Raw genomic sequence first — 11,789 nt, forward strand, 5'->3', positions numbered from 1 at the left:
CACTATTTTGGTAACCTAGTAAATATTTATAGAAATAAGTTGACTAAAATGAGGTACTATTTTTTCCCTCATATCATAAGTCATTTTAATCTAATGACTTAATCAACCTCGCAGATCAGAATTATCTCAAGTTTTTCAGCTGGTAGTGAGAAATTCAAATAAATCAAGTCCACAGATTTGTTGTAAAGAAAGCAGAAAACAAAAATATCTAATGGAGTGTGATCTATTAATGTCACTTCTTTGATATTTTGATATTTCTGCTGCAGATATATTGTTTTCTTTGTTGTCATTGCCAAAAATATTTCAGTGTTCAGGATAAGGTCACAGATAAGATTTCTTCTTTAGAGTTATTAATATAGACTTTAGCACTTTAGAAGCTCCAATTCCCATGTTATGGAGAAAATGGAATCTTGAAAAGAAATTTCTCCAACAAGAATACTGAAAATCCAATTGGCTAAAGAATGAGTCTGGACAGATTTCATTTTCTAAAGAATGTGCTGTATGTATTTTTGACATCAGCTACTGAAAATTACAGTCAAAATTGGGATCTATGCAGCTAATGGTAGCCCCCTCTACAAAACTGTGAAAGGAAAAGCCTCATATCCTACTCAAGCGGGAAGTAAGATCAATGAAGACATCCTCGCTACATGGAATTGTGACGCCACCCATTGGATGATTAAAGCCAAATTCTTCCTCAGCTTGACTAAGCAAGTCTTGAAATAAAGGTTGGCTCAAGAATGATATGGGGATTACAAATCTCTTACTCTGCTTCTCCCCAACATAAACAGCAAAATGGCCCTTTGGAACGTCTCCAGCTGTAGAAGACTTCTTGATTATACGAGGCATACGGATAGCCATGGTCGTTAAGTTCAATACAAATGAGGAAGGGTAGAATTAGTAAGGACCCTGAAAACAGAGAAAATCTTTGTATGGTTTGAAGTTTTGGTGAGAGCTGTTATGGTAAACCTTTCTTTGTATGTGTTTATATAGGTCAATGACAAGTTGTAGAGTCCTAATGATGTGCATTGAATAGTATTTTGTGGGCACCAGCTAAAAACAATAGCACCTGAAATATCACATGGTTTTGCCTTCCAAATCATTGTCATACTATTTATATATTAAGACTAGTCTAAAAGCAGAGGGTTCCACTGATCTTCACAACAAAGAACATATGGACGCCTAATCTTCTTGAAAAATGGTTTAGTTAGGGACCACCTCTAGCCATTTCTTGAAGTTAAATCAACAAGTTGTAGTCAGAATTCCAATGATTGATCATCAAATGCAAATCTATAAGGGCATATCCTGAGAATTTTAGACAAAAATCTGATCATCCATAGTGCTAAAGCAATGGCTCAGGATACAAGTTGGTTCTTATAACAAAAAACTATTGTCTTACTCTTATGGTTCCAAGTGGTGGTGCAGTTGAAGACTTCGAGAACACTTAAAAAATGGTCAAATTGTGATGATGATTATTGGAAATAATAGAGAATTGGATAAGGTTAGAATATTTCTCCAGTTTCATTTATCAATAAGAAGGTCATACGTCCATGTTTCTAGTCAAAGAAAAACAATACCAACCAGTGTCTACTTTTGTTGCTCTAATGCTGAGCATGGGTGGACCACAGCAGTAATTTTGTAGGAAACAAGCAAGAGAAGAAGGCAGAAGCTTATCTTTAATCTGGTGAGCAATTATGATATAGACTGGTAGTAATCCAGAAAATCAACATACTGGCTTAAGTTTGTCAAGAAAATCAACATTTGATCAGATTATATAATCAACAACAAGTTGACTTTGAATAGCACTTCACAGAGAATCTAAATTCCTATACCAAAAACTTAGCATTCTAAGTATTTATGAACAGCCAGAGCTATGGCCTGCATGATACTAGGGACAAAGACCTCGAAATGTACGGTAAAACTAAAAGAGTTCTGGACAGGGGAGAAATAGCCTCTGAATGCTCATCAGGTGACTCGAGAAAAACACGCTTCTTACTGCACGAAGAACCTAATTCCTCCTCTAGCTATAGTGTCAAATGATAGGTTAATCAAGTACACAAAAGCATCAACTCTTTACAGTTGACGTGAAGAGCAGAACCAACAAGAAGTAGCAATCTAAGAAATTGATTTAGCATGACTATTTCAATTCTTGGTCTAATGTTTAAGTAATCAAAACTTCTAATGGCTTGATCCAAGCATCGGGTAGTTTATTTATTACTCCCTGATAAGTTGGTAGTTTCTTTCAATTAAGGTTTTTAAATAAGATTTAATAGCATTAACTAACTTAATGTGGTTGATTTTAGGTGTGTGAGCTTAAATGAAATAGTTGATGAAAGAGTGGATCAAAAAGGATGAAAAGAGATGGAATTTGGAGCATAAGATTGAAGAAATTGAAGATTGAAATGTGAAGGACAATGTCTCCATGAAGGTCAATTGTGGAGCCAAAACTAGGGGTGCAAATGTGCATGAAAAATGTTCTAAGTCGGGAAAATTTGGAGCAAAGTCTGCCCAACTCCACGATCTTGATCGTCTCCACGAACTACTCCACGATCTTAAAGGGCATCTGAAGCAAAGAATTATGCAAGTTCTGCCTGTTGAATTTGGCAAATTTTTGTCCCACATCGGTGGGCACAAAAGTTGGGGGGATTTTCCCCCTATAAAAGAAGGCTTAATGTTTAGGATTTAAACACACCTCTCATTTGCCTTCTCATCTGTTTAAGGCATTTGTATCTTCTCTCTTTAGTATTATTTCACTTGTATTTTTGGAGTGAAATAAAATATTGGTTGTGTCCGAGGAGTAGGCAAAATTAGCCGAACCTCGTAAATTCTGGTGTTCCCTTTATTGTTGCTTTATTGTCTTATTTATTATTTGGTGGCTGTCATAATTTTTGGTATAGTAGTTGTGACTTATTCACACTATATACATTTGGCTTCCGCAACAATTGGTATCAGAGCCAAGGTACTGTCTAAGTATGCTCTGTGGTTGCAGCATAGTCTGATCTTCCACATCAGAAAAGATTTATCTTGGTAACTGAGTCAAGGTTCTGTCTGAGTATGCTCTGTGGTTGCAGCTTAGTCTGATCTTCCACACCAGAAAGGAAATAATCTTGATTTGTGTCGTCAGCTATTAAATAATATTTGTGTCAAAGATGGGAGACAATAAACAAGAAGAATCTACATCAAGTGTCAACAATACGTCATCATTGGCATCTTCGCTTATGACAAGAATTGTGTCAAATGCGAAATTTGCGGTAGAAATATTTGACGGGTCCGGACATTTTGGGATGTGGCAAGGCGAGGTTCTAGATGTCCTTTTTCAACAAGGGCTAGATCTGGCCATTGAAGAAAAGAAACCAGATGTTATTGGAGAAGAAGATTGGAGAATTATCAACCGTGTTGCTTGCGGTACCATTCGATCCTACCTTGCTAGAGAGCAGAAATATCCATACACAAAGGAAACTTCTGCAAGTAAATTATGGAAAGCACTGGAGGATAAATTTTTGAAGAAAAACAGTCAAAATAAATTGTACATGAAGAAGAGACTGTTTCACTTCACCTATGTTCCTGGTACCACGATGAATGAACATATCACCAGTTTCAATAAGTTGGTCACAGATTTGCAAAATATGGATACAACTTATGATGATGGTGACTTGGCCTTAATGTTGTTGGCGTCACTTCCTGATGAGTACGAGCACCTTGAAACTACTCTACTCCATGGAAATGACGAAATTTCTCTCAGAGAAGTTTGTTCGGCTTTGTACAGCTATGAACAAAGAAAGCGAGAAAAACAGAAGGGCGGAGAAGGAGAAGCACTGTTTGTGAGGGGTCGTCCTCAAAATCAAACGAGGACAAAGAAGGGAAGATCCAAGTCAAGATCCAGACCCAGCAAAGATGAATGTGCCTTTTGTCGAGAAAAAGGGCACTGGAAGAAAGACTGTCCGAAGTTGAAGAATAAGGCCAAACATAACAATGGAAAGGCCATTATGGATTCAAATGTAGCTGATTGTGATGATTCAGACTTCTCATTAGTTACAACAGAGTCATCAACATCATCAGACATATGGTTGATGGACTCGGCTTGTAGCTATCATATGTGTCCCAACAAGGACTGGTTCGTGGAATTTCAAGAAGGAGAATATGGAGTCGTCCACACAGCGGATAACAACCCTCTTACCTCATATGGCATTGGTTCAATACGATTAAGGAACCATGATGGAATGATCAGAACATTAACAGATGTTCGATATGTACCGGATTTGAAGAAGAATCTCATCTCTGTGGGAGCCCTAGAATCAAAAGGGTTCAAAATCATTGCAGAAAATGGAGTGATGAGAGTATGCTCCGGTGCACTAGTGGTAATGAAGGCTAATCGGAAGAATAATAATATGTACCGCTATCGTGGCAGTACAGTTATTGGGACAGCGACAGTGACATCCAGTGATGACAAAGAAGCAGAAGCAACCAAGCTATGGCACATGCGCTTGGGACATGCTGGAGGAAAATCCTTGAAAACTCTATCAGATCAAGGATTGTTAAAAGGAGTAAAGGCTTGCAACTTGGAGTTTTGTGAGCATTGTGTTAAAGGGAAACAGACAAGGGTTAAATTTGGTACAACGATCCATAATACTAAAGGCATTTTGGATTATGTACACTCAGATGTTTGGGGTCCTTCCAAAACACCTTCATTGGGTGGGAAGCACTATTTTGTAACCTTTGTTGATGATTTTTCCCGAAGAGTATGGGTGTATACAATGAAGAGCAAAGATGAAGTGTTGGGAATTTTTCTCAAATGGAAGACGATGGTGGAGAATCAAACAGGCAAGAGGATCAAGTGTATTCGCACAGACAATGGAGGTGAATACAAAAATGATCATTTCAATAAGGTCTGTGAAAATGATGGCATCGTCCGACACTTCACTGTTAGACATACACCACAACAAAATGGAGTGGCAGAACGTATGAACCGGACCTTGCTGGAGAAGGTACGGTGTATGTTGTCCAATGCTGGCTTGGGCAAAGAATTTTGGGCTGAGGCAATTACATATGCATGCCACCTCATTAATCGTCTACCATCTGCTGCTATTGATGGCAAGACACCATTTGAAAAATGGTATGGAAAACCTGCTGTAGATTATAACTCTTTGCACGTGTTTGGCTCAACTGCATATTATCATGTGACGGAGTCAAAATTGGATCCAAGGGCAAAGAAGGCTATTTTTATGGGAATTACTTCTGGAGTCAAAGGATATCGCTTATGGTGTCCTATGACAAAGAAAGTAATATTCAGCAGGGATGTTACCTTTGATGAATCTGCTATGGTAAATAAGGTAACAGAAGATACCAAACAAAATAAAGGTGCTTCTAAGCAGGTGGAGTTTGAGGGAAAATTTATTTTTCCTACACAAGAAGCAGATGAGGAAACAAATGAAGATTACCCTCTAGAAGGAGAGCCAGTAGAGGAGATTCCAACTCAGGAACCTCAACAACAACTTGAATCAATAGCAACCAGCAGGCCAAAAAGAACAATAACGAAACATGTTCGTCTTATAGAGACAGTTGCTTGTGCAACCTCAATTGTAGATGATGATGTTCCTACCACTTATAAAGATGCTGTCCAAAGTTCAGAAGAAGATAAGTGGAGGATTGCCATGAATGATGAAATACAGTCCCTTCATCAGAATCATACATGGAGATTGGCCAATCTCCCGAAGGGAAAGAAAGCAATTGGGTGCAAATGGGTATTTGCAAAGAAAGAAGGATTTCCTAACCAAGTAAATGTTCGCTACAAAGCAAGATTGGTGGCCAAAGGATATGCTCAAAAGGAGGGAATTGATTACAATGAAGTGTTTTCTCCAGTTGTAAAACATTCCTCCATTAGAATTATGTTGGCTTTGGTAGCACAATTGGATTTGGAACTAGTTCAGATGGATGTAAAAACTGCGTTTTTACATGGAAACTTGGAGGAGGAAATCTACATGACTCAGCCAGAAGGATTCAAAGTTGCTGGAAAAGAAAATATGGTGTGCAAACTTGAAAAATCGTTGTACGGATTGAAACAATCTTCTAGACAATGGTACAAGCGATTTGACGAGTTTATGTTGCGGCAAGGGTACAAGAGAAGCAAATACGATCATTGTGTGTATTTGCACAAGCTTAAAGATGGTTCCTTTGTATATCTTCTCCTATATGTTGATGATATGTTGATAGCTTCCAAGAATTCGGAAGAAATTGATAAGTTGAAGATTCAACTGAAGAAGGAGTTCGAGATGAAGGATTTGGGTGAGGCAAAGAAAATTCTTGGCATGGAGATAATTAGAGATAGACGTTCAAAGAAACTCTGTTTATCTCAAAAGGAATATTTGAAGAGAGTACTTCAACGTTTTGGCATAGATGACAAGACTAAGCCAGTTAGTACTCCACTTGCTTCCCATTTTAAGCTAAGTACTACTATGTCGCCAATGGATGAAGCTGAACGAGAGTATATGTCAAAGGTACCATACGCAAATGCTGTTGGTAGCTTGATGTATGCAATGGTTTGCACAAGGCCTGACATTTCACAAGCTGTTGGAGTTATTAGCAGATATATGCACAATCCAGGGAAGGAGCATTGGCAAGCTGTGAAGTGGATTCTACGGTATATTCATAATACTGTAGATGTCGGGTTAGTTTTTGAGCAGGAAGACAATCAGTCTGTAGTTGGATATTGTGACTCAGATTTTGCGGGTGATCTGGACAAACGAAGATCAACTACTGGTTATGTGTTTACTTTTGCAAAGGCACCAGTTAGTTGGAAGTCTACTTTGCAGTCAACAGTTGCTTTGTCTACAACAGAGGCAGAGTACATGGCTATTACAGAGGCTGTGAAAGAGGCAATTTGGCTTCAAGGATTGCTAAAAGAGCTTGGTGTTGAACAAAAGGGTATCACAATTTTTTTTGATAGTCAAAGTGCTATTCAATTAGCGAAGAACCAAGTGTATCATGCAAGGACAAAGCACATTGATGTTCGGTATCATTTCGTACGAGAAATCATAGAAGAAAGTGGAGTCACAGTGAAGAAAATTCATACTACGGAGAATCCTGCTGATATGCTGACAAAGGTGGTGACTGCGGTCAAGTTTCAACATTGTTTGGATTTGATCAACATTGTTAAAAACTGAAGATTGAAGATGAAGACACAATCAAAATTTGTTATTGAGAGAAAATTGAAGATGTGGAATTTTGCCAAGGTGGAGATTTGTTGAATTTGGCAAATTTTTGTCCCACATCGGTGGGCTCTTAAGTTTTGGGGGGATTTTCCCCCTATAAAAGAAGGCTTAATGTTTAGGATTTAGACACACCTCTCATTTGCCTTCTCATCTGTTTAAGGCATTTGTATCTTTTCTCTTTAGTATTATTTCACTTGTATTTTTGGAGTGAAATAAAATATTGGTTGTGTCCGAGGAGTAGGCAAAATTAGCCGAACCTCGTAAATTCTTGTGTTCCCTTTATTGTTACTTTATTGTCTTATTTATTATTTGGTGGCTGTCATAATTTTTGGTATAGTAGTTGTGACTTATTCACACTATATACATTTGGCTTCCGCAATACTGCCCAGCTCCACGATCTGAATCGTGGAGCCATTTCAGCCCACGAACCAGGCCACAAACATCATCGTGTCCACAAACAAAGCCACAACTGGACACCATAGGGGCACTTTTGTCAAATATAGCAAACGATTATAAATAGCAATTTAGGTCAGCTTTTAGGCATCTTTGATCTTTTCGAACGTGGGAGAGCAGCTTTTGGAGTTTCCTTTAAGAGTTTTGGGTGATTTCATCATAGTTTGCTCAATCTTTCTCTACTCTCTTAGCTAATATGTTTAGATTATCATTTGTCTTTATATTTTCTTTCTTTATTATGGCTAGCTAAGCTTCTTGAGCTAGGATTGTGAACTCCAAGTGTGGTTATGTTTTTGGGTTATTAATATTAGTTCTATATTTGATTAAGCTTTGTGTTATCTAATTACTCCATGCATTATTGATTGATTTTGTGGTTGCAAACACTAAATCCATACCTATTTTGCTTTTCTAACTTGGAAGAGTGGAACTTAGCTTAGGTACAAGGTAATTAGTAAGGAATTAAGTGGGTTAATCACTTGATTAATGAAATCTAACTAGGGATAGTGTGATTTCTACTTGGGCTAATCAATTGTTCATCATTGAGCTTTAGTTGACTTGGAAGAGCAACTTGGGGTAAAAACCTCTTAAGTGTTGGAAGACATTAAGTTGGTGGAATAGAAATTGAGGCCATAACACATGCTTAATTTATTAGAATTGAACATTTGTATGCCCAAAAGCATAGCCAACACGAAGGGGAAGCAATCCTAGTGTCTTTCTCTTATTTGTTATAACTACATCTTTACTCGCACTCCAACTGTTCGATAAAATTCCTAGACTAGTTTTTGTAGTAATTTTAGAAGTAACTTTAGAAGTAATTGAACAATCATTCTTTGTTTGAAGATGCATTAAGAATCACTAAGTTTACACGCATTTGGATACTCTAGCACACACTTACTCCTTGTAGGATTCGACCCCAACCTTTGTTGGGTTTATTATTGCTAAGGACCATACTATGCTTTCTTTGGAGGTGTAGGATTGGACGTCACCGCTCCCTCTGTCCCATTTTATATGACACCCCTTCCCTTTTAATCTATCCCAAAAGGAATAACATTTTTCTATATTTAGAAACAATTCAACTTTAAACTTCTCATTTTACCCTTAAGGAGATGATTTATAACCGCACAAATATCTATGACGTATTTTAGAACTCAAGTTTCAAAAGTCTTTCTTTCTTTCTTTCTTCTTAAACTCCGAGCTAAGTCAAACATTATCACATAAAAGGGGATCCGGGAGTATACTGTATTAGAAGGCAGAGCTGTAAATCAGAAGAGCAACTCACAAGATGCACAGGCTGATAAATGAACATCAGCATGGAAATGAATGGTGATGTCTTTTCCCTTGGTACTGTTTTACATTTTATTGTCATTTTGTATAAGCTCGGGGAAAAGGAAGTCTGATTCAAAAGGAGAAAACAGAAAAGTTAATAATCTATTGGTCCTGATAATAACAAATCATTTAGACGGGGAGTTGATTTAACTGTACCCTTAGAAATGGTTTTGCATTGTCAAGAAATTCAGAGCAGTGTTCTTCACAGGAATTTCATCAAATAACACGGCGGCTCTAGGTAAACAATGACTTGGCACGCAAATCTACCAAAACAGAGAACACATACACGCTTAAAACAAATCAGAATATTTATTTTGATTGTTACTTAAATTTTATTGTGTTGTACCGTTAAATCCGTCGTTATGTAATGATGAAAAGTGTCACTTTATGTAACGACTGATTTGGTATGGTCGCATCATTACCTTATTTTTTCTCTCATATTGCACATCCTTATTATTAAATAATCCTATTGTATCCCTTACCTTATCTTTTTCTATAATCATTCTACTCCGTACCTTACGTTTTCTTTGTAATATTGCAAGTTTATTCTTGATGCATATAGTGTTTGGATAGATAAGCTAAATTGTTCATCCATTCAAGAAAAATTTCTTTCGGATACATTTGTAGCAAGAGAAAAGAATTAATGTTGTATTTGTACTCTTTGAATTAGTTTTTTCCGAGTAAAAATCACCAAACTTTTTGGTGCTAAGCCTCACTTAACTTCTAATAACTAATCATCAACTGTACAAAATGGATATCCTGCTTTTGTATACAAAAATTCTGAGACCTATAAAAAGAAAAATGATTCTCAATTATATCCTAAACTGAGAAGTGATGCCAATGAAGATGTCCTCTGAGCAGGGAATTGTGACACCACCCATTGGATGATCGAAGCCAAATTCTTCCTCTGCTTGACATAGCAAGTCTTGAAATGCCGGTTGACTCAAGAATGATACGGGAATTACAAATCTCTTCTTTTGCTTCTCTCCTACATAAACAGCAAAATGGCCCTTTGGAACATCTGTTGAGGACTTCTTGATTATACGAGGAATACGGATGGCCATGATTTTTTATTTAAGATGAGCAAACGATGAAGAGGAGAAATACTAAAGTTCTGAAAGGTTTGAGTAGTTCTCTATTTTTGTGGAGAGCTGTGGTGGTGAGAGACTTCTCAAAACATGTTTATATAAGCAAATGGAAAGTCATAAAATCTCATGATTTTGTGGTGAAGAGCCATTTGGGTTGGGCATCAGTGAAAGACAATGACATACCAATAACCACATGGTCCTGCCTTCCAACTAATTAACAAGATTAATTACTTTAGCTCATATAAGTTCAAGAACACTAGGTCCTACCATTTTCTTATGCATGGAGCAAAGAATCTAATAGAATCAAATGCATAAGAATGTATGGTCCCTTATGATGATTTGTGTCGAAAATACTATCCATTAGTACTAAAACATACCCCATATACAAACTTTGTGTCCATTTACGTATGAACTATAAGAGAAAACAAGTCAATTATATCTCAAATTTCAGTGGTGAAGAGGCATTTGTTGCGTTGTTGATTGACAATAGCAGATGAAGTATCACATGGTTTTGCTATCTAACTCATTGTCAAGTATATATGATTTTACGCTATTGTGCCTGAAGATTAGTAGGCCCCACTGTTTTCATGACAAGATAGAAAACACAGGATCTTTAGAAATCAAATTGATAACAACGGGTGATGGTCCTGTAAATATTAAGGTCCGGACCACTTGTTCTGTGATTAGAAATAAATTACTGCAATATTTGACAATTTGTTTGGTCCCTCATGCTAAGTTATTATGTAGAATCAACTTTCCTATAGGAAAAGGATTACTAAAGGTGATATATAAATATCAGTACATATGTGACGAGGAATTGCGAAAAAAACATAAGGCATCCATGAACCGCACAATCGAGAGAGATATGTTTGACAGAGAAAATTGTTTCCTTGTCCTATTACTACTACGCCGAAGTTTTTGAGAATATTTTTAGCTTCTTTTTCATTCAATTTGTTCGCGGGTTTCATTGATCAAAGAGTTGATAGCAAGAATCAGTTTTGGTGTGGATATGCATAGAGTCTTCGCAATATCGAAGAATTTTTGAAACGAGACTCTTTTCACCATGTACGTCTCAGATCCGATCTTTGACATGTAAATAAAATTTAAACACGAAAAGATCTGCCTAGGATTATTATTGAACACCTATATGCAATCCTTCACTTAGCTTGAAAGAAAAAGATGTTTTCACATTCCTAAGCTATACAGGCAACTAGAAAGCCAAATGGTAAACATGGAAGCTCTTATCACATCTTCAAAATATTTTTTCTATTGCATAGAGGTGCACGTACAAAACCAAGAAAGTTGAGCAAGAATTATTATATTGCAATAAAATATTCCATCAATATATGGAATTGATTTGAACCATAGAAGTAAACATGTTCATTACTTCAATTTCTTTTGAAGTAGAAAAATGTCTCCTTAATCAAGAGAAAAGGTATTACATCTTCATTCTTTATGGAGCTAATTTCATTAGTCTAACCTAGTCAGAGTGTGGTTACTCTCCTCATACTAGCTTCAAATGACTCTTTCTTCTAGCTCCTGAACTGTACACTCTGTAGACCCTACTTTACAGCTTTACAAAATTGTGTAAGAGAAAAACTGGTGACTCGTTAGTTTCCTTCTCACTTCCTCAAGCGAGATGTGAGATCAAGGAACACATCCTCACTGCAAGGAATTGTGACACCACCCATAGGATGATCAAAACCAAATTCTTCCT

The sequence above is a fragment of the Nicotiana sylvestris genome, chromosome 1 (assembly GCF_000393655.2).
Source record: "Nicotiana sylvestris chromosome 1, ASM39365v2, whole genome shotgun sequence".
Lineage (NCBI taxonomy): Eukaryota > Viridiplantae > Streptophyta > Magnoliopsida > Solanales > Solanaceae > Nicotiana > Nicotiana sylvestris.